Genomic DNA, 23,022 nt, shown 5'->3' with positions numbered 1-23,022 from the left:
GCTGAGTTCATGTTCCCTCACTGCGATGTCAAGCAAAGCAGGCTGCACACTCTGTCCCCACAGAGCTCTCTTCTGGCCACCAAGCAAAGCCACAGTGCACAGCTCCTTTTTAAGGGGGCAGGAGGAGGTAGGGGCTGCACGGCCAAGAACAGACTGGACCTTTCTGGGTTCCAACCCAGTAGATCCAAGCTCTGAGGGCTACGTGAGGTGCTGGAGGACGTCCCAAAAATTCTTTTCTTTTTTTCATTTCACTGAGGGCTTAATTAAAACCACAGTTATTTACAGGCACTCTGTAGAGAGCATTGTGATTCTTTTGTTGTTGTTTGAATTATAGGAACATACTGTGAGTAATTTGCATTGTGAGGTTTGCTATGGACCCTCTTCAGTCCATAGGAGCCCTAGAGAGGAGATGTTAAGCAGTGCAGTCTTTGAAACTATAAATCAGGTACATTTATCTTCCCTAATTTAGCATTACAATCAGGGTAGAGATGATAGAGCTGACTCTGCTCATTTTTCTCTTTGAGAAAGAGCACTTCAGATATAATTCTCCTCATTCCAGATTTTATGCTGATTACAAAATAAAAAATAAAAACAAGATTTGGAAACAGAGTTTCCTCCAGTTTTAAGAGGCAAGTAGCAGCCACTGCCAAGGGACTGCCGCACTCCACGGGCATCTCCTGCATTAACAGCCTTCCCCAGACTATATGCATCAGAGCACCACCAGCAGACTGTACCAGGGGCCTGTCAGATGGTGCTGTCTTTACCTGTGCAAGAACTGACTTTGCCAGTTCTGGAACACTGTGCCACCTTACAAACTCTGCCAGCTAAACTATGAGAACTAGGAGGGTAGGGCACGCATCTCGAATTCATCCTGGTCTGGGACGTACACAACACTCTGCAACATCAGTTCCATACTCTCAGGATCAGAGAAAGCATCTTCAAGAGTTTAAATGGCTACCCTGAGAGGCAGCAAGGAAAACGGTTTCCATGTGACCCTGTGGACTTCTCCGTTAATCATATTTTCCAATTAACTTTTCCATTGTGCTACAGAGATCTTCTTGTTCTTGTCCTGAGCATAATGTATGGTTTCAATAACGCGGGCTTATTTTTTATTGATGTTAAATATGCTCCTAGAAGTTACACTGCAGTGAAGTAATTTCACAGAAAGGCAAACTAGATTTGCTTGTCAGATAATAAATATATATATACTCATAATTAGAAGAGATTTATGTTTCCAGAAAGCAGCATAATGGAATGAAGAAAGTGGTGTGGAAATTCTGCGCCGTGTACCGCTGGTGATGTACTTCACCTGAGACCTTTTTCAGCCAAACACAATATTCTGCAAATCAAGGACTTGGGGATGAGTTGGCAAAAGTTCCTTTGAGGAAAGCGATGGCCACATACATATAGGCAGAGAATCTGAAAAAGAATCCATATGTGCATACGTCTAACAGAATGACTTTGCTCTACAGCAAAAATTAATACCACATTGTAGGTCAACTACACTTCAATAAAATTGTAAAAAATTTAAAAAAAATTAAAACTATAATCATTTTAAAGTAAAATAAAAGCCATGAGCTTAAACTGGAGGTGGTGGTATTTGGATCAAGCATTCAAAAGACTCTTAAACATGAACCTCGAGAGCTGGCGGAACAAATAACTGAAGGTGGCAGCAGGTGTTGAAAGAGGACAGAGGGAGACAGGCTCCAATACCAGTGTCAACCAAGCTGAGCATCAGGCCCTTCCTCCAGTCTGGGACCTGCACGCAACGCCCAGTGCATTTCTAGGCTTAGGGAGGAAACGCTAGCATCTCTAGGTCAGCCAGCCATTCTTCTGAAATGGTTTAGAACCAGCACAGGAACTGAAAGGGGCCTTACCTGCAACACAGCGTGAGTGAGGAGTAGAAGCCTTGCCTGGAGTCTCCATATCCAAAGCTGGGCTCCTAGCTCCGGCTGCTTCTCCTTATCACACCCTGGGAGGGGACAGTGATCAGGACAGGAATGTCTAGATCAAGCCTGTGGTCTCTTTTAGTCCCATGGTTTGACATCTGACATGGACCTATTGACTGGGTATTTTCAGGTCTACAGGATAAATATGTTATGTGAGTTTTCATAAAATGCTGAATGTCCAAAAGTTTGGGAGAAGACCCCTCTGCGACCCAGCACCTGCACAGCTGCAAAGGCAACTCCTTAAAACAACAGAGGGCCCCCACGGGACCTCAGAGGTGCTGCACATGCATCTGAAAGGGCCTCACCAAGAGCCTGAGATCATCAAAGCTGATCACCCTCAGAGAGCAGAGGAGCTGGGGTGGTCCACGGAAGAAAAGTCCTGACAGACCTCTACCCCAGGGGACAGGGCAGGGCCACTGCAAGGAACTGAGGACATTTGCCTGAAACAATCCAACTTGGAATAAACAGTCTTCCCAGTAAGTAACCCAGTTACTCATCCTCAGTCACAGGAGCAGCCTGATGACTCATTCACAGAAACAAAAGGAAGAAAAGGAAGGAGGTAGGCAGGAAGAATATGAATTCAAACAAAAACAAAAATATCTGCATTATTTATTCTCAAAACTCAGTAGAGAAAAAACACACATGTTTATTGGCTCATCATGGAGCATGCATAGATAGAGAGACAGACAGACAGATAGGAAGAAAGATAGATTAGGTAGGTAGGTAGATGTCCAGGGAGAAAGCCAGAGAGAAAGAGAATTTTCCAAGATGCTTGGAAAAAAAGTAAATACAACTGAACAATTTTTTTTTTTTTTTGCTTTTTAGGGCCACGCCCATGGCACATGGAAGTTCCCAGGCTAGGGGTCGAATCAGGGCTACAGCTGCTGGCCACAGCCACGTGGGCTCCAAGCCATGTCTGTGACCTACACCACAGTTCATGGCAACACGGGATCCTTAACTCACTGAGCAAGGCCAGGGATCAAACCCAGGTCCTCAGAGATCCTAGCTGGGTTTGTTTCTGCTGCACCACAATGGGGAACTCCCAACGCAACAATCGTGTGATTTTCTTTCTTTGTTTCTTTCCGCCCTCTTCTGCTTCTTCCTTTCTATTGCTCAGAGTCCACAGCCTTTGAGGAAGCAGAGTTGGGTGTTAATTAGAGGCTCCAGGTCACAGGCAGGGGAGGATTAGCACGAACCAGCAACACGAAGCTTGGCTAATCCCTCACCTGCGGCACTAGGAGCTGCTGGGGCCTGGCAGGGCTGTGCGGGCCAGAGTTCCCAGGAAATCTAGAAGATCACTTCCTGACAGCTCTCGATGCTGAGTGCCAGCACCTGCCTACTTTGATGCTGGGTTTTACCCTAATCAGACCACCCAGGAAGCCAGCTGAGTTTCTGAGCGATGTCCAAGCTGCGAGCAGGAGGATTAGAGACTCAAGGCATTCTCGCTCTCTGTCAAATCCACAAACATTCCTACACAGACGGGAGGAAATGCCATCTGGGGCTGTGTGCTTAGGCAGTTCACAGTCTGGAACTTCAAGTCCTCCCCTTTTCAGAACACTAAGGAGGAGTTACACAGTATTCAAGTAACCAAGGCCAACCTCATGGTCACAAGCCTTCAGGAAGGAAAAGGAATTAGAATACATTCATGTTGTCTGGAGATGCTGGACTTAGGAAGTGTAAACACACGTGTCAGAAAGGCAAACACTCATTAAGAAGAGTCGAATGCCCTTTATCAAGAGTTTCTTCTTTCAATAAACACTGGCCTGGATTTTCTTACCCTCAGTCCAGACACCAGCCTGTGTGGGACTGAACTATGTGTGGCACCATCTAAGGTCAGTATCAACGCAGGACACCTCAGCAAGTGGAGCCCTCAGACACTCGCTATAATCCAAGGACAGCTAAGACTATTTTGTGGGCCCCCAAATCCCAAGTGGAAGATTCTAAAGTGGTTATTTATATTCAGGAAGAGAAGGGGAGGAGGGTACAATGTATTTTACAGGGGACAGGTACAGAACTGCGAGGTCCCGGTTTGACAGCCAGGGAGACACAGGGAAAAGGTAAATCGCAAAGATATGCAGGAACATAGAAAGGAGATACATATAGAAAAGACATAAGGTAAGTGAATGGAAGGATTCTTAACAGAAAAGATTTGAGAATAGTCACAGACTTTATTTAAGGATCTGAGGTCTAGTAACACGTGGGGTAACAGTGACAGCGTTTACAGGAGTGTGGTCAGAATGGGGACTGTCCTAGGACATCCAGAACACACGGCCCCTGGATTAGACGGAAAAGGCTACCAAGCAAAAGCAGCAAGCATTTCTGTACTTCCCGAATCATCCAGACTTTAACACTGGCTTTATTCTTCCAATGCCAGGTACATCCATCATTCAGGTCTCCCTGACCCTATCCAAGTTCCCAGCTTCTAAGAACCTCAGTTTCCCCATCAGTTAAAATACTGACCCACTTAGATCACCTTAAAGATTAGAGGGCTTAACCCAGTCCTAACCCACAGTAACTACTCCACAAATGGTAACCCTTACAATTCATTCAGGAAACGGTTACCAAGCATCGAGAAAAGGAGAATAATATCAGACACATCTTCAAGGAAAATTTACAGGCCAGACAGATGCTCACAACCAAGTTAGACTGGCTGTGGAACAGCAGGCAGTCTTGTTCAATGGGTAAGTCTTGTGTAAATGATGGCTCTACTGCTCTGATCGGGCCTATAGCATTGAGATTATTGTCAGAACTGCTGTACTAAATCAAAAGCTAATTTAGGGGAAAATGCCCCTCTATGAGCACTGAGATCTTAGATTTCTCATAAAAAACCACCTCCAAATGTACAGCCTGACCCGGCAACTAAACCCTATGAAGAGCCGGGGGGAGGGGGAGTTCCCTTCATGGCTCAGTGGTTAACAAACCCGACTAGGAACCATCAGGACACAGCTTTGATCTCTGGCCTCGTTCAGTGGGTTGAGGATCTGGCTCTGCCATGAGCTGTGGTGTAGGTTGCAGACACACCTTGGATCCAGCATTGCTATGGCTGTGGTGTGAGCCAGCAGCTGTAGTTCCAATTGGACCCCTAGCCTGGGAACCTCCATATAGCATGGGTGCAGCCCTAAAAAGCAAAAAAAAAAAAAAAAAAAAAAAAAAAGAGCTAAGGGAGGGACCTTTCTGGCAGAGGCAGAGCAAATACCAGGGTCCTGGAGGATATTAGCTCAGCGCATTGGAAGACAGTGCTAAGAACTCTCAGAGAGGAGCCCTCAGTGCTGACTAGGGGAAAGGGAGAAGTCAGGAAGTTTTCCAAGTTGGCCTTGGCTGTGACCATGTCCTCCTCCTGTCTAGAGCACAGCAATTCCAACAGAGGAGGAGCCCAGCGACTGAGTCCCCTCTCCACACACCCACCTGGCTTGGTGATACCGCGCTCTGTGTCGCATTCCCAACATGTTTCCCTTCCCTGAAAGACAGTCATGTGAGTCTTGGGGGAAAAAAAACAAACAAATAAAAAACCCAGCAGAAACCCAACCTTCTCCTTCTGCATCAGAAGAAAATATTTTGGGCATCACCACCATATCAAAAGTAGCTGTCGTGAATACCAGACCCAGTCTGTTCCCAGATCGATGGCCTGTCAAAAGTTCACAAAGACCCCATGCCTGTCCAAAGCTTGCCAGGGATCTCCGTGGAAAGAGTCAGTGCATCTTCACTGATGGTGTGCCAAGCCAGCATGGAAGAGAAACAGCCCGCAGGACCTCCAAGCTGCAGAGGGCAACACAGCCAGAGGAACAAATGCACTCAGCCCCCTGACCCCAAAGCCCTGGCCGAGTTCCTGGGTGGGGACGCAGGAACACACACAAGGGTGCTGAGCAGCATCTGCAGTCCCGAGGACCTGGCGGTGGCTCCAGGGCAAATACCAAGAAGGGGCTGGCAGCCTCTTCTTCGGGTTGAGAACAACCAGGATTTGAGCCTTGAACCAGGGAGAAACACTAGACGACTGACTTTGGAAGATTCAGAGGTGAAAGAGCCAACTTTCAATGGAAAATGATATTATTATATGGACAATGTTTCTTTGGTCATTAAAGGAAAATAGGACATGGTTCTCTTCTCAAACCAAAGACAGCTCTTTTCCTCTGAAAAAGGAGAAAGAGGTTTTCCTAATTTTAGTGAAGATCCCTTCCCTCCTGTCATAGAGTTACTGTCCTTGATAACCGTCATCTTAGTACCTGGTGATCTATTTCTAATGAGTTCTATTTGGTTACAAAGAGAAGCCAGATGTGGAATAACAACTTCTCATCAGTTTCCTATTATGCCTCTGCTGACTGTTCACAGTTCCCATCTAATAATGGAGCTGAGGACAGTCTTGCGGGGTCTTCCAGGGCCTTCCTTCCTGTGTGCTTCTCTCAGATTAGCACTTTATTTAAAACTGAGACCAGGGGAGTTCCCGTCATGGCACAGTGGCAACCAATCCAACTAGTATCCATGAGGATGTGGGTTTGATCCCTGGCCTCGCTCAGTGGGTTAAGGATCCAGCATTGCTGCGAGCTGTGGTGTAGGTTGCAGACGTGGCTCAGATCCCTGTGCTGCTGTGGCTGTGGTGTAGGCCTGCAGCTGTACCTCTGATTCGAGCCCTAGCCTGGGAACTCACGTATGCTGCAGGTGCAGCCCTAGAAAGCAAAAAAAAATAAGTAAATAAAAGAAGAAGAAGGTTTTGGTACATTCCTGATTGATGGTGCTGCAGTTTTTGCTCAGATATTCCTCTACATCTGACTGAATGCTGGCTCTCAATCTAACCCACTTCTGCCTTCTATGAGTTCCCTTTCAATTCTAAAGGCCAACACGGACATTGGGGTTGATCGTCATTATATTCTTTCCATGTTGTCACATTGTGAATGTGTCTCCCTAAAAATTAAAGCTACTTCACTGTATTAGCTGCTGCCGTATCAGTAATAACATGCACATTTAGGGATGTCCTAATGTCTGAAGCAAGATGGATGAGACCAAAAGTTAAGACAAAGTAGACTCGCTGGTGGTGGAGAATCTGAATTTCTGCTTCTTCAGAAATGCAGAGGTTGACATACGATGTCATATATATCTGGAATCTAACATATGGCACAAAGGAACCTATCTAAAGAAGAGAGACAAACCCTGGACACAGAGAACAGACTTGTGGTTGCCAAGAGGGAGGGAGTAGGACTGGGGGCTTGGGGTTCGTAGATGCAAACTACTGCATTTGGAGTGGATAAGCAATGAGGTCCTGCTGTAGAGCACAGGGAACTATACCTAGACACTTATGATGAAATATGATGGAAGATAATGTGTCACACATTTGACTGGGTGACTTTGCTGTGCAGCAGAAATTGACAGAACATTGTAAATCAATTATAATAAAAAATTAAATTAAATCAAATTTAAATTAAAAAGAGAAATGCAGAGGTTGGCGGAAGCCTCCCACCCCCATTAGATGATGTCACCTGCCAGGCACTCTAGCACTGAAGGCAAAACACAGCAAGAACCAGCCCTTCCTTCACTGCAGGTCAAGAGGCTGACATTCCAGGGAAGAGGCAACGTGCTCTGCTTTTTGCTTTTTAAATGTTTTAGCTCTTACATGCTATGAACCACATTTGGCCCCTGGGGATACAAAGAAGGGTGAGATAAGGCAGTGGGTGCCGAGGAGCTCCCCCCTAACTGGTGTGACACGTCATCACTGGCCTGCAGGACCCAAATCCAGAACGAGGTTTGTCAAGCTAAAACATCATCCTCCAAATTTAAAATATATGTTATTCTACCTGCAGTTAAGAAAAGAAATGGACCTTGAAGAGGCTATCTGTTGGGTTTTTCTAAACAGACTTAGAGGAAATTGAGTCCTGAGGTGTTAATGTCAGTCTCTGACATACACTCATTCATGTGAGTCACGCAGCAAACGTCCCACAGCTAAGCGACACACACACACTGCGCATGGGCTCTGGGCTAATGATGCAACAACAACAAAGGGTGACATGCTCCCCTGTCTTGAGATGACCTCACCTTCAGAGATGAGTGAAGATACTGGGATGACTCAGAATATAGAATGATGGAGGCTGATGCAGCCATATGAACCAAGCATGGAGTACCCAGAGATCAAAAATGCCCTTCAGTGGGGAGTTCCCACTGTGGCTCAGCAATAATGAACCCAACAAGTGTCCATGAGGACAACAGTTTGATCCCAGGTCTCACACAGTGGGTTAAGGATCCAGTGATGCTGTGGCAGTGGTGTAGGCCAGTGGCTACAGCTCTGATCTGACCCCTAGCCTGGGAACTTCCATATGCCACCGGTGTAGCCCTTTAAAAAAAAAAAAAAAAAGGCTTGAGTGGGTTCTCAGGAAGCAAATGTGATTTCGAAGCCCTGGTGGTCTAGTGAAAATTATTTCGGAATTTCTACTCCTTCAAAACAACTGTGTTTTTCCTCCCTTTGTTCAGACATCATGAGGATATGCACATAGAAGAAACCCGTGCACCAGACTCCACGTGTCTGGCAAAACAAGCAGGGAGAACACAGTCTTTGACCGGGTAAAACCACTAATCTAGTGGAACTCTGAGGAAAGCATCTACACTTTCTTTGAAGACCAGTGACAAATAGGACCTCCGGACCACTTCCAGAAACCATTGAAGAGCTGAGGTTAAAAACCACCTCAAACAGAGAACAGACTTGTGGTCGCCAAGGGGCAGGGGGAAGTAGTGGGATAGACTTGGACTTTGAGTTTGGAAGATGCACACGTTTAGAATGGCTAAGCAATGACTGAGGTCCTGCTGTACAGCACAGGGAACCGTGTCCAGTTTCCTGGGAGAGGACATGATGGAAGATAATATAAAAAAAGGGAATTCATCTACATGTATCTACACGTACAACTAGGTCACTCCATTCTGCAGCAGAAATCGGCACAATGTTGTAAATCAACTATACTTTAATAAAAAAATGTAAAAAAATATATAGGCTGAATGATGAGTTATAAATGGTGATATACATGCAAAAGGCAGTTAACTGAATGTTGGACAGATAGAAATTCTTCAGTTGCCTATCTCAATGAGTTTCTAAATGTTTCACAGAAAATTAACTTCGAGGAGGGTATGCCCCTCACAAAGTCTTCGTCTGAACTCTAACAGACAGAGGCTCTTTACTGGGAAGAGGTGGGTTTTTTTTTTTTTTTCATTAAAAAAAATAATTAAATGAATTTTTTTATATTTATAGGTGTACGACCATGATCACAGCCCAATTTTAGGCCATTTCCATCCCAAGAGGTGTTTCTATCCTTTGATGGAATCCAGGCAAAGACAGTGAACCAGAGGGTGGTGATGGTCCAGGGAGAGGCTCTGACGTCCCCCTGGGGGCTCAGGAGGCAGCACTGATTCTGGGGTTTCTCTGCGACACGTCTCCAACTCGGACGTGAAGCCTCCTGTGCAGACGGACAGTTATCAAGAACAGAGGAAAGCCAATTAATGCAGGCCACCTGACTCAGACATCACTAAGAGATGAGCAGGAACTTGGTCAAAGTTGACCCTTCTGGATACTTGAGGCAAAACGCCTTGGGAAGGACATAAGAATCCCAAGAGAGGGTGTGTGGGAGGGCCGTTCATAACCTGCTCGGGAGACTAGAATCCCCAGCAGCTTTCATCCCTAATTATACACAAATGACTGGCTCACTCCTCCCCCGGCTTTAAGCAGTTGACTGTGTCTTTTCATTTGCGAATCACCCAAAGGGCCTTGCCTGCGTCCTAGATAAAAGGATCCTTATTAAAACATGTCACTTATGAGCTTCAATTTGGCAACATTTTGTTCGTCTCGTGCGAGTGCATGTGTTACTTGATTTAGTCAGTCATTAGGTAAACATTTATTCAATATCTATTATGTGCAAAGCCCGGTATTAAGTGCTGTAACAGACTGGAAAAATAAACAGCACATCTAAGTAAGTACATGGAATAGACGATGAAGAAGGAGATGAGTGGAGGCCGCCTTTGACCAGGGAGATGGAGAGGAAGAAGGGCCTTAGGACCAGCCTGGGTTGTGGGAGGTGGGAAGCCAGGCCTGGAGGTAGGGGCAACAGTGCAGGAAATCAGAGAAGGGGCAGGTGGAGGATAAGCCTGGGAAGAGAGCGCAGGGAGTCGGCACGGGGCATCCTGCAGCCAAAACCAGGCATCTAGATGGAGGCCGGACACAGAGAGTGGCTGAGCTCCTTTATACTGGGAGGTCATGATATTTGATGTAAGAGCCATAACACCAAGGGACTCTTCTAGGCCTCCATAATGTCGGGGACACTCACTTGGGCTGGCTGTGCCCCCCACCCCTGCATTGGTCTGCATGAAGGGTGCTATGATCCAGGTCCCCAGGCTGGGGCCCTCAGAGCACTGCTGTGTGTGAGATTGGGAACACCTGTGTCCAGCCCCTGCCTGCAGCCATCAGGCCCTACATCTCTCTCTCTCTCTCTCCCCCTCTCCCTCCCTCCCTCCCTCTCCCTCTCCCTCTCCCTCTCTCTCTCCCTCTCTCTCTCTCTCTCTCTCTCTCTCTCTCTCTCTCTCTCGCACGCACACACGCACACGTGAATCTCCAGGTTTCAGAGCCTCCTCTACTGAAATCCTGCAACAATTCCATCTCCTTGCTCCCTTCCGGGGTTCAGCTTCTGCAGCCCAGTTTGAGGGCCTTGCTGGGCTCTGCATGCAAAGAGCATGAATTTCTCTTGCTGTTCCATTCAATGTATTTCACGTGGAACAGAAAACTTCCCAGGGAGAAGGATGATGAACGAGAACAGTGGAGACAGGGGCTTTTTGAAAGAACACATGCCCCTCTGCTCAGCAAATGAGCGTCCCCTGCTCTCCTCAGAGGTGCCCTTTCTCCCCCCCCCACCCCCCCCGCCGTCTCACCATCCTGAAGACACAGCCCAGGAAATCCAGGCAGAGCTACCAGCACTGGCAGCATCCTCCACCCCATCCCAGCAGTCCAAGAGGAAGACATCTGAGAGTGAGAACCACTGTCAAACAAACAAACCAAAACCAACAAAAAACAGATACACCCAAAACATCACCCTGAAACTGCCTCTTCCTTAACATTAACTCATGACAACATCTAATGCTCTCAACTACAGGGAGATGAATTCTGGGGGGCGGGGGGGTGGGGGGAGGATGGGTGGGAAACGTTTGGATGTGGCCTTGATCTAAGTCCTTCAGACAAAATTTTAGTTGGGGAAAAAATAAAGATCCCTTTCAAGGTGACCTTGAGGAAGTTATTTGAGTTTTGAATTTCTCGTCAGTAAAATGGGACAATAAATCATACTAACACAACGGGGTGTCAAGAATTAAATGAAACAGGGCATATAGAAGTATTTAACACACCCACTTAGGGTACCTATTGCTGCTAACATTTAGGTATTGAAACTTACATTATTTATTTCACTGTTTCCATCTCAAGTAATACATGTTTCTTTTTAGCCCCCATTAGGTTAGGAGAAAAGATAAACTTTGGGGGAAGTGCATGAACTCCACTTGGTGTACAGATGACCCTAAAACACTCATATGTATCTAGGTGTATTTTCCACAGCTCAAATAATGTTCAAATAGCGAAACATGTAATAAAATGTCTTTCCACGCAATAACTATGAAATGGTATTTTCCACTCTTCTCAAGTACTTTATAAAACACTTTCTTTCCTGTGTTTTCCAGAGCCATTACAAAGAAACTTTTACAATTGCATCTTTAACATTAGCAATTTGATTGCATTATGAAACAAAAAAGCATTTCTGACAAAGTGATTTCACAGCTACATCTTAATTACACTTTCAACTGTGTCAATTCAGTTTGGACAAATAACTACATGATTAACTGTGCAATAACATTAAATGTAATCTATCAGGAAGAGTAAATGGATTCTTTCTCCATTCCTTTCATCGCCAAGTATTTCTATGTTTGTGGTAAGGTTTCTAGGGTTTTGTTTTTACATTTCATAGCCTGTCAAAATGATAAGAAGGAAACAAGTTGAAGGAGAGTGATGTGTGGATAAATATGACAGAGATTCCAGGAGAGGAAGAATGCAAATCGTGTTGAATCGAATAATCTGGTAAAAGAGACATAAAGACACGGTATGCAGTATTCTGGTGCCTGGGGTATATGAGACAATGAAATGTCCTTTAAATGAATGATCACGGTAATTCATTACTACTACTAATAATGAAAATAATATGGCTCAATAAAAATTAAATGGGTTTGGTGGATGTGTATTCTCAATAAACTGCCACATGCATGAGACCAGTTTATTCACAAAATTCAGATGAAAAAAGATGTGACCACTTTAAACTCATTGATGGAGACTTTATCCACCCATTTAATAAATATTCCTTAAACATCAACTGCATAATTACAACAGGAGACTCAGACTCACATCTCAGTCTGGTAACTTGAAGCTGTTTCATTTATGTTTCTTGACCTACCCCTTCTGTGGCAACCCTCGAGAAATTTGAGACACACTTCCTGTTGCATAGAAAACGAATGCTCAAAAAATTAGATAGTAATGAGCACAGACATGCCTACATCCAAACACGTGTGCCTGTGTGCACAGGCATCCTTATTATCTGATTTGCTGCCAAAAAGGAGTTAGGTAAAATCAAGCCACTGGCGGTAGATGCTAAGGTTCTGTACTCAGTGGTGAAAAAAAGTTTTTATTGAGTCTAAAAACTAAGAATGAAAATTCACTGATTTTACAGTTTAACATTTTTACATTCTAACTGTAATACCCACTCCATCTTAAGGACAGAGCGAATCGAATCATAATTATTCTTCAAAATCACTGTTCTGACAAACATTGAATGGCTGTCCTTGAGGACATCTGTTTGAGTTTCGACCCCTAAAGGGGATAATTTTTGCAAAAATGACAGAGAGTGTCTGTGATTCCTTCGAGTACTTCTCTTCAAAACAGTACTGGAGTTCCCATTGTGGCTCAGCAGTACCGAACCCTGGCCTCACTCAGTGGGGTAAGGCTCCGTATTCCTGTGAGCTGTGGTGTGGGTTGCAAACGCGGCTCGGATCCTGCGTTGCTGTGGCCGTGGTGTAGGCCGGTAGCTACAGCTTCAATTCAACCCCTAGCCTGGGAACCTCCATACATCGCAGGTGTGGCCCTAAAAGGCAAATAAAACAAGCAACAACAACAACAAAATACCTACCATGCCATCATCCGAGTTGATTTTTTTCTTTAATTATTAACTTGTTGAACTCTGCCAAACACTTGCCAATGGCCCTGCCTATGATCTGAGTAGATCTCCATCACTTTCACTGATATAATGACACCCCACATTTTGGTAAGCTGTGCATGTCCCATTTCCAAACTGCACTGTATTTGCGACTTACTGTCAAAAGTGTACAACTTCTTAGTGACAGACAAGGAGGATGGACAGACGCAAGGTCAATAAAGAGATATTTGAGTAGGAATTCATGTTCCACATGGCAGTTCATTTGTAAATACTGTGATGCTACGATGACTTGATTTTCTCGGCAAACCTAACCTGACTAAACTCTCTCAGAATTGACTGTCTGGAGGAATTACAGTGAGATGCTAACTACCTATTTAGAGACCGGGGGTACCAAGGGAGCTCGGTTTCTCTCCTCCCACTTCAGAGAGGTCATCTGCTTTCTGAGCACCCACAGCCTCAGCTGACTCCCTGTTCTGCTGCCCCCACCCTCAAGATGCTCACCTTGACCCGCCCTCCAATGTCTTGCTTTTCCTCCTCCCTGATTTTCCAGCCCCGTGTGTATTATTATTTTTAAGTTTGACTAAGAGAACAACTACCTAACATAAACTCTTTACCGGAACTGTACCATTTATGACTTGAAAGGGTGCAAGGGCAGAAGGATGATCCTTCTATGCACTTGACTTTGCCAGGACTTCCGTTTCTCACTCAAAGGATGGATGGATGGAGGCACCTGCACCTGAGTGGTCAGGAATGTGGGTGGTGAGAGCAGGTGCAAATTCTGGCTCTCTAACTTACTACGTGATGTCCAGGGAGTCGTTTAACCTCTCTGGGCTTCAGCCACCTTACCTGTAAAATGGGAGTAATGATAGTGTTGAACTCCACAGAGCCAGGAAAAGGAAAAGGACTAAGAGAACGGAGGGGACAAGCTTAACACAGTGCCTGGTACCCCAGAGGCTCTAGGTGTTAGTCGTGATTCGGTCCAGTGCTAAGTGAACGGCAGGCCTTAGGCTACAAACACCAGCAACATCATTGCCTGGGTCCTGAAGTCCGAAAAGGGGTTTGTAATGTGGGGACATTGAAGGTGGCCTCACATTCACAGGCTGGGTGATTTGGGGACCGGGCAGTAGGGACAGATGTTCAATAAGGCTGGGCCTCCTGGCCCCAGTATGACTCTGGATTGGACATCTAATATCTCTTGACTTTCCTCCACTGGAAAGAAACAGACACAACACTCCCTAACTACAACATGTTTGGAATGATTATAGGCAAGACCCATTTGAGAAAGTACCTCAGGTTGACTAGTACAGCTACTCCCAAGGGTTTATTTCCCTCTCCTTCTTTAGAAACATGGCCATCAATTCAATTTTCAAATACCTAGAGGAGAACGTGCCCGTAAGATAAAAGCGCACTCTGGTTAATTTTAAACCCTTCTGTGTCCAAACTACAAGCCTTCAGAGATCAAAGATCAGTAAAAGCTGTAACTTCTCAAATTCATCAAAATGTATTATCTCATCCTGTACAGAAGTGGCTGACCAATGAACTGAGAAAATTATTTTATAATATCCCTTCTTAAGCCATGTTTTAGAGAGAAGAGGCAGGAAAAAGCCAGTTGTTAAAAATAGGCAGGAAATTGTGGAAATGAAAGACAAAGTGATGGATGGCAACAATTGTAGAACACAATGAGCTGAAAGCAGGGGTGAGAGAGGGACAGAACCTCATGGGAAGGACCCAAGTGAGGAGCCAGCTTCCCCCGCCACAGCCCCTTCTCCCATGATCCTCTGCTTCCTCTGATAATGGTCCAGAGCAAGAGATGCAGCTCACACCCCTACAACCGAGTGAGTCACTGGTGAGAGTGAGGGCAGAGACTGCATGTTGTGGGTTTGAGTGCGTGTCCAAGGTCCAGGCTGAACTTCCTTTGCTAACACAAATTCCAGAGACTTTTGTGAATGGGGTGATGGAGGGATAGAGATCCCTTATCGCCACTGCACAAACCAAAATCCTCCAAGTCCTCTGACAGAGGGTCAGTAATGACTTCTCATATACATTTAGCATTATGTAAATGCAAGAAAAATAAACTGCTGGGGTACCAAAAAAAACACTCCACTTAATTTACAATTTGCCATTCTGATGTTTACACATAAAAGTATTGCTTAAGTTTTTTGTTTTTTGTTTTTTTCCTATCTTTGTTTATATTTTAGGGCAATTCCAGCTTAGAAGGAGAGAGAAGACGGATTTCACATATTTTCTAGGAAATGGTGAGATACCTATCTCTATAGAGAGCTATACATCCCGAATCTTCATGGATAGGGTAGCAAAGTAACAGTGTACACACATACTCCACTTTGAGGAACTCCACCACTTAGAAAGGCTTTGACTATCACCAAGGTGCTGTAGTCAAGTGAGGATGATAAAATGTAATTAAGCATTAATTACAGAAACTATCAAAAATAATGGACTTGTACAAAGCACGCAACTCCTATTAAAGAAAAGAAACTGATAGATCATAAAATATATACACAATTCTGTCCTCTAGACATAAGTACTTTAAGGCAGCAATTAAAGTTATAGAAAGCTGTTAAGTGTCTTCTATAACACTTTACTACCGTGAACTCAAGACTTTCTGATGGAGAAGTACCTCTGAAAAATTCCCATGATTGTGGAACATCTTAAGACGCAACACTGCCATAAACTCAAAGATGTGAGTTATACACAAATCAAAATGAATTTTAACACACTTAGGATGGTGCTGCACTTGTCCCATTTCTGGTGCCCATTAGACAGGCTTCTGCTCCTATTATAAATGTCAAGGCTGAGCCCCGTTTAACATTAAGATGAAATTAAATTTTAATGCAAAAAGAATATTCTGCAGAAAGACGGGCAGAAGAATATATTTGTACTAATGATGATCACGCCAATTTGTTTTACATGTTTGTTACTTTACCATTTAATAAGGAAGGAGGATGGTGTGCCATAAAACCATTCCAAAGGCCCTGTGGGGAGCATTACATTTTTAAAAGGGTATTTTAAAAATCCCCCTTTTTGGCCTTTTTACAGCATATTCAGAGTCCACAAAACTCTAAATAGGCAGCTAGAAACATCAACTTCTCTACACTGTGGCAAGGGAAAAGGAGGAGGCTAGGATTTCAAATGTTTGTAAACTGACGGATTTTGTAATCACTCAACAATGAAGACAGTCTTCATAAGAAGTGGTGTCTACTGGCACAGCTCATATGATGATTCTGTATGTGTATTCAGAACAGCCCTCAAAAATCCAAAGGTATTTCATTTTTCCTCCTCATATACTTTTTTTTTTTTGGTCCACAAAATATGCTTTAAAAAAAAATACATGGTTTTGATCCAAAGACACTCTTGGCACAAATGAAGATAACACTACAGGGACATCAGGTCAAAGGAAGACTCAACTGATGTGGGTCTCTGGAGAGAAGGGCTGAGAGTGGGAGGCCAGGGCCAAGGTAGGAAGACTTCAGCAACTGCCAGAACCCTCCTGCACTGCTGTCAGAGGGAGCCTGAGTCTGGGAATGAGTCTTTCCTGAAGCAAAACTGAAAAGGAACCATGACAAATGAGGAACGTAAACCACTCTAGGGAAAGCCACTCAGTCGGGGGGTTGTCTGTTCCTACAGCAGAACTTAGCTTAAGCTGATGGATAGGGAGCCTGGCATCTAGTTTTCATAAGCAAGTCATGGTTTGAGGATCTGATTTTAAATGAATACAAAAGCTATCCCTCATCTGCAATGCCTTGTTTTCACATGAAAATAAAATAACATGATTTGGCACACTCCTTAAAGATGCCTAGTTTTGACCACTCAATATCACACCACTGAGGAAACTTCAGGAGCACTTGTGCCCGTCATCCAGCTCTATTCATGACAGAACCTTTCAGCGTCTCTGAACAATAGGCCATAGATTACACCTGGAGTGGGATGATGGGCAATCTTGCCAAGGAGTTTCTGAGAAAAGAACAGAAAATGGACTAGGACATAAGGAGCTCATTGATATTAGAGGATAATTCTCCACTGTTGTCTTGAACTGAAGGGGAAATGGGAGTTCCATGCCCTAAGCACCACAATGTAAAAGCAGGTTAGGTATAAAATAAAATATTATAAGCACCAACCTACAGAAATGACAGTTTATAGAAGGTTCAGCAGAGGTTGTGTGTGCATATGTCAACTTGCAGCCCTGAGTAGAGATCTGCTAGATACCTTACTGAGTTAAATGTTGACCTTAAGAATTTAGAGGTCATTCCAGAATTATTTTTAAATGCATCACTCCTTTAGGGGGAAGGAAGTCATGCAAAGCCCCTCAGAGTTGCAGGCAGAAACAGGCTAAAATCGAAGGACATAAATCCAGTGTGGAGTGTCCCTTAAATTTATCTCCACAGCCTGTCACATCAGAAAATTCATTTTTGCAGGTGTGTGGGATGTGGAATGAGGGAGAAGGGAATTTGGAAATGAGTTGGTGTGTTTCTTTACAGGGCAAAAAAGATAGAGCCCAGAGGAGTTCCTGTCGAGGCTCAGCAGTTAATGAACCTGACTAGCATCCATGAGGACACAGGTTCGGTTCCTGGCCTCACTCAGCAGGTTAAGGCTCCGGCGTTGCCATGAGCTATGGCATGGGTTGCAGATGTGCCTCGGATTCTGCATTGCTGTGGCTATGGTGTAGGCCAGCAGCTACAGCCCCAACTGGACCCCTAGCCTAGGAACCTCCATATGCTGTAGGTGCGGCCCTAAAAAGCAAAAAAAAAAAAAAAAAAAAAAAAAGAGAGAGAGAGAGAGAGACAGCCCAGAAACACCAGCTTCCTGGTTGTCAACACTGACAGAGTATTCAAGAGGTAACACTGTCTCCAACAATGGTGTGGGGTGTTAACAACACCAGCTGGATCCTCCAAGTTATAGAGTTTTCAGAAAACACCTATGTAAGGAGCAAAAAAGAAACAAACTCCTGATGTTGGTGGAAGTTCACATTCAATGTTTTCCTGCAGAAAGTCCACTCAGCCTGTGGAGGCAAAGGGCTCTGATGCTCTGATGTGTTCTCAGCATCAAAAGCAAGAGAGAAGGTGAACCTTGCAAAGGCACAATGGCAGTAGGTTAGAAGCAGACCTGGGATGGTCTGGCCACAGGCTCAGCAGCCTGGCTCATGGCCATTAAGTGCTCAAAGAATTCCTGGTTGACTTGATGTTCCTTCCATAATTAAGGCAAGATGTCTCTCAGACTGGTGGGTGTTTTCTTTCCCCTAGAATGAGGAGAGTAGTGGTCATGCTGTAAGGGCCCAGTAAGGACACTGCTTTCAGTTCTAGACATACTGTAGTCAAGGTTCAAATAAGAGCCAAGAAAATGATAAGGCTTTAGAAATGACTCTTAAAAAGAATTGCAGGGAGTCCCCTGTTGACCCAGCCTAAAGCTCTGGTATGGTCATTGCTGTGGTTGGGTTGCTGAGGCTCAGGTTTGATCCCTGGCCCAGAAACTTCCACATGCTGTAGGCACGGCCAAAAAAAGAAAAAAGAAGAAGAAGAACTGCAGACATTATGCCTGGAGAGCTGGTGGAACAGAATAGTTAACATCAAAATATGGGAAGGTTTGTTCTACAGTGTAACTCAGTGCCTATTTACTGAGCAACCTCCGTGTGGATAATTCCAGGAGGGTTACACAAAGGCTGTTCAGACATAGCCCCTGTCCTCAGGGAGCTTGCAATCCAATGTGGGCTGCAGAGGTTATCAATAACTAGGAACTAACACAATCAATAACTGGTAACTAACATGAGGTGGGGGTGAGGAAGCACGCTGCTCCTGGGGACATTTTGGAGAGATGGATAAAGCTATAGCCAGATTTTCTGAGCGGAAGGTAAGAAATAAGAACATTATCATGAACAGGATGAATGAAGGTTGGAACTGGAAAATAAAATGTATGAAAGTAAAGGCAAGAGTCTGGTTTTGCCTGGAAAATATAGTATGATGAGGAAAGCAGTAGAAGATTGGTGTGTGAATACATATTTCCAAGGCCTATTTGTATTTAAAGAGAATCATTATCACGGGACTACAATATTCTTATTTGAGAGTTAGGAAAATTTAGCCCGAACATTCTTCCTCACAGCCCCTCAGTTCCAGGTAATACTTTTCAGCTCAGTACTTTGCATATACTCAATAATGGACTGCTACATTGAATGGAAAAATGAATTTATATTTTTGAAAACAGTGTATCGGATAAATACAAATGAGCTTACTGGCATTCTTCCTCCTAAAATCAGCCATATTTTTTCTCTGCTTTTTGTTTGTAAACACTGCCCACTTTTGTTAAACACATGCTTATAAAATGGAGCCCCTTTTGGAATGCCCATTGTGATTCAGCAGAAATGAATCTGATTAGTAGCCATGAGGACATAGGTTCGATCCCTGGCCTCGCTCAGTGGGTTAAGGATCTATTGTTGCTGTGGCTGTGGTGTAGGCCGGTGCTATAGTTCTGATGTGACCCTTAGCCTGGGAACCTTCATATGCCCCGGTGTGGCCTAAAATAAAACGGACCCCCTTTTAAACTCTGTATCAGCCTCCTCTTGACACACACTTAACTCATGACCTCTCCCTCCCACACTCCATCACAAGGTCACAGGTATTTTAACAGCGTCACAGACAGACATGCAAATGCTGCAATCCATTCTATTTTTCTTTTACACCACACCACCAAAAATCCGTACTGAAGAAGTAAGCATGGGAACACAGAATCCAGGAGGAAAGAAGGGGAGCAAAAGAGAGACAATGTAAAGGCAGAGAAGCTGACAAGGAGAAGGAAAAACAGGGCAATGCTTTGAATTTAGTTACCAGTCCTTAACCAACGTCTGCAGAGAGCTCACCCAGTATTCCTGCGCCAGATGGAAAGAACAGTATTGTACAGAATTCTCCATCCCGAGATGCAGCTGTCACGAGGGACGGAGAAGCCCGAACAAACAGGGCCAGGGGTTCTTGTGTGCTTTGTTCAAGAAAGCAGTCCCTGGACAAGGCTGGTGGTAAGCGTTTGCTGTTGAACAAAGTCAACAGATTTTTAAAAATTTGATTATATTTTTTTATGGCCACACCCACAGCATATGGAATTTCCATGGCCAGGGACTGAACCTGATCCACAGGATCCTTCAACCTGCTGCGCCAGGCCAGGGATCGATCCCACACCCCCACAGCGACTGCAGCCACTACAGGATTCGTAACACACTGTGGGCCACAGCAGGAACTCCAAGTCAACTGATTTTTAACTTAGGCAGGATAAAGCAAAATAAAATACCGTGTTTTGTTGTTTATTTGCTTCTTAAAATTATCCATGATGCTAATAGAGAGCCACAATCCGGATTTTACACTAAATGAAATGTGAATGGCCAGGCTTTCAGTGGGCAACCCCTTCTTACCTTGACGGACACCAAAGGGATCATTCCCCTCCCCGAGCTCACCATTCATTATTTAACTGTATTTAAACAACAACAATAAACATAGTGTGTGTTTCTTGGCTGTGATTTTTAGACACAACTAGAAATTGCTGAGTGTACATTATTTGCATGCTTTTTTAACTATGACAAGGAAAGTAGTCAATCTGATGTTTCACTTAACATCACTATTTACAATTGTTTATGTTTTCGAAAAAAACCTTTAGCACCACATGGACTGACTCAGAGATACTCTGCTGGGATGTTGCATTTTATTAACATACGCTAAATGCTATTATTATCCTTATAATAATCCCGCAATATTTTTTCTTCTATCGAGTGCTGTGCTTCATATTATAAAATTTTGTTGAAAAAAAAAAAGTTTGCCATCTACGGCACATTACTTTTTGTCTCTGCCTTCCTTCCATCTCCTCTCCTTCATGCCCACATGCTATGCCATCCACAGGGCCTGCAAATTAGGATCAGGTGCTTGCATCACCTGGGAGGAAGCTTGGCAGGTTCCAACATGGAGTGGGTACCAGCAGAGGCCCACATCAAAGAGGGGGGACTTCCAGGTTCCCTTCTGAGCACTGATGGGCTCGCTCAGGATCTGGCCCCCACCTTCTGCTAGTCGCCATCCTGCCCTGCTGTTGGCTCAGAGCTGACTTGATAGAGCTGCCAAACCAATGACCTACTTTCACCAGCCCTGTGCTTCTGGCTTTCCCCACAGCCACATGCCCATCCGCATGGTGGGTTTGCTACCTGTTTTCTCAAAACTGAAAATACCACTGAGCCAGCCAGATACCTTTGCTTTGGATTTTTAGGCACTGCCTTTGGGGTTTCAGTCATCATGTGCAGGCATTATGCAAGCTATTCTCCCAAGATTCCCCCATCACCCAGCTGCCAATGACCTCTCCCTATCCTGTTTACTGCTCCCTCACTATATGGTAAAGCAGGACTGGTTGATGTGGGGGCAGGTGTTTTGTTTTAAGATGCTGCCTTTAAGCTGTCAGGTTCATATTACCAGCTAGAAGCATCATTAACCTGCAGATCATATCCTATGGGCATCGTGACCATTGACAAACCATGGTTATTAATTGTGCAGATCAGACTAGGAGATATATTGATCTTTCCTTCCTCACAGTCCCCAGTGTCTTTTGTCCATATCACTCACTTGGCAATTAATCACATCTCGCTTTGAGACATCTGTGGTTTCACTTTTGCCATTTTCTTCAGCTCTTCGTTCCCAAGTGGCCCATCCCTTTGACACACAGAGGTTATGTGGATTATGGCTCTGCATTTTTCACAGACCGTCCAAACTGGGTCTCAAACATGTGTGGACCGACCGGTGGGCATCACTTCTCAACACTGTGGCATCAACGTATTTCTCCCTTTTCCTGCTAAGCAAAAGAATGAACTCTGAAAATAATACAAGGGGCAGGCAAAGGAAAGGCCTAAAAGATGTCAAGAGGAAGGTAAATTGGCTTTGGACCTTAGATCCTTAGAGTGATGGGCTATCATAAGACTGCCCCAGCCAACAGCAGAAGTGTCCTGGGCCTGGCACTGCCCAACCCACAAACTGTAGAAACAGAAAGCAGCTCAGGTAGAGCCCTTCCTTCTGCAAATGGAAATAGAATCTTATCCTACAATGCCAGGTGAGGCAAAAGTGGTCAAGGGAATGAATCTGACACCCTGCCCACAAAACCTTCCCAGGAGAAGTGTTCTCCTACCCTGCCAGGCCCAAGATTGCCCTCCCTCAACCAGACACACCATTGAAAGGGAGAACCACCACAATGGGCACCTGACCAGGGAAACATTCTCCAGCCATGTCCTCCCCATGGCCAGATACTCCCCTTCCCAACCTAAAGGCATCAGGGAAACCAGCTGAGAAAAATTACTTTCTTCTTTTCAAGCAGCACCAGGGTGCAAGGCTAAGAACATCAAATGTCATTGTAACACAGTCCACAAAAGTAGCCTGGGTGTTAAACCTCAAAAAAAGAGACTCTTAATACAATAATCAGAATTTCCAGGATAAAATCTAGACAGAAAATCAATAAGGCAACAGAGATCCTAAGTTACACAACAGAAAAGTTAGACTTAATTCATATTTTCAGGACATTAGATCAAAAAAATATCAGAATATATATTCTTTTCAAGTGCACATGGAACATTCTCAAGGATTGACCACATACTGGGGTACAAAATTAACCTCAACAAATTTAAGAGTATAGAAATTATTTCAAGTATCTTCTCTGATCACAATGGCATGAAACTAGAAATCAACCACAAGAAAAGAAATGCGAAAAAATTGACCGCATGGACACTAAACAATATGCTACTAAAAAACCAATGGGTTAATGAGGAAATCAAAAGGGAAATTAAAAAATACCTCAAGACAAATGATAATGAAAACACAACCACTCAAAATCTATGGGATGCCGCAAAAGCT

The 23,022-nt window shown here is 44.3% G+C and overlaps 1 protein-coding gene and 1 long non-coding RNA gene across 19 annotated transcripts in view; both read right to left on the bottom strand.

The window, feature by feature from the left end:
* The window catches only part of AFF3 (ALF transcription elongation factor 3), a 594,300-nt gene that overhangs the window by 379,197 nt on the left and 192,081 nt on the right, over nucleotides 1-23,022 (bottom strand). The window lies entirely within an intron of this gene.
* On the bottom strand, nucleotides 233-5,406 carry LOC146404682 (uncharacterized). Its single transcript, XR_014841436.1, has 3 exons — nucleotides 5,355-5,406; nucleotides 1,878-1,972; nucleotides 233-1,419 (listed from the first exon to the last, which is right to left on the bottom strand). It is a non-coding gene; the product is annotated as an uncharacterized LOC146404682 (long non-coding RNA).

This window comes from Sus scrofa, chromosome 3 (assembly GCF_054392235.1).
Source record: "Sus scrofa isolate SSC_HxYL_T2T_F1_AM1 chromosome 3, Sscrofa_HxYL_maternal_Yorkshire_Landrace_v2.0, whole genome shotgun sequence".
Classification (NCBI taxonomy): Eukaryota; Metazoa; Chordata; class Mammalia; order Artiodactyla; family Suidae; genus Sus; species Sus scrofa.
The sequence above is the reverse complement of the archived record's forward strand: the minus strand, read 5'-3'. Positions and strand labels throughout refer to the sequence as shown.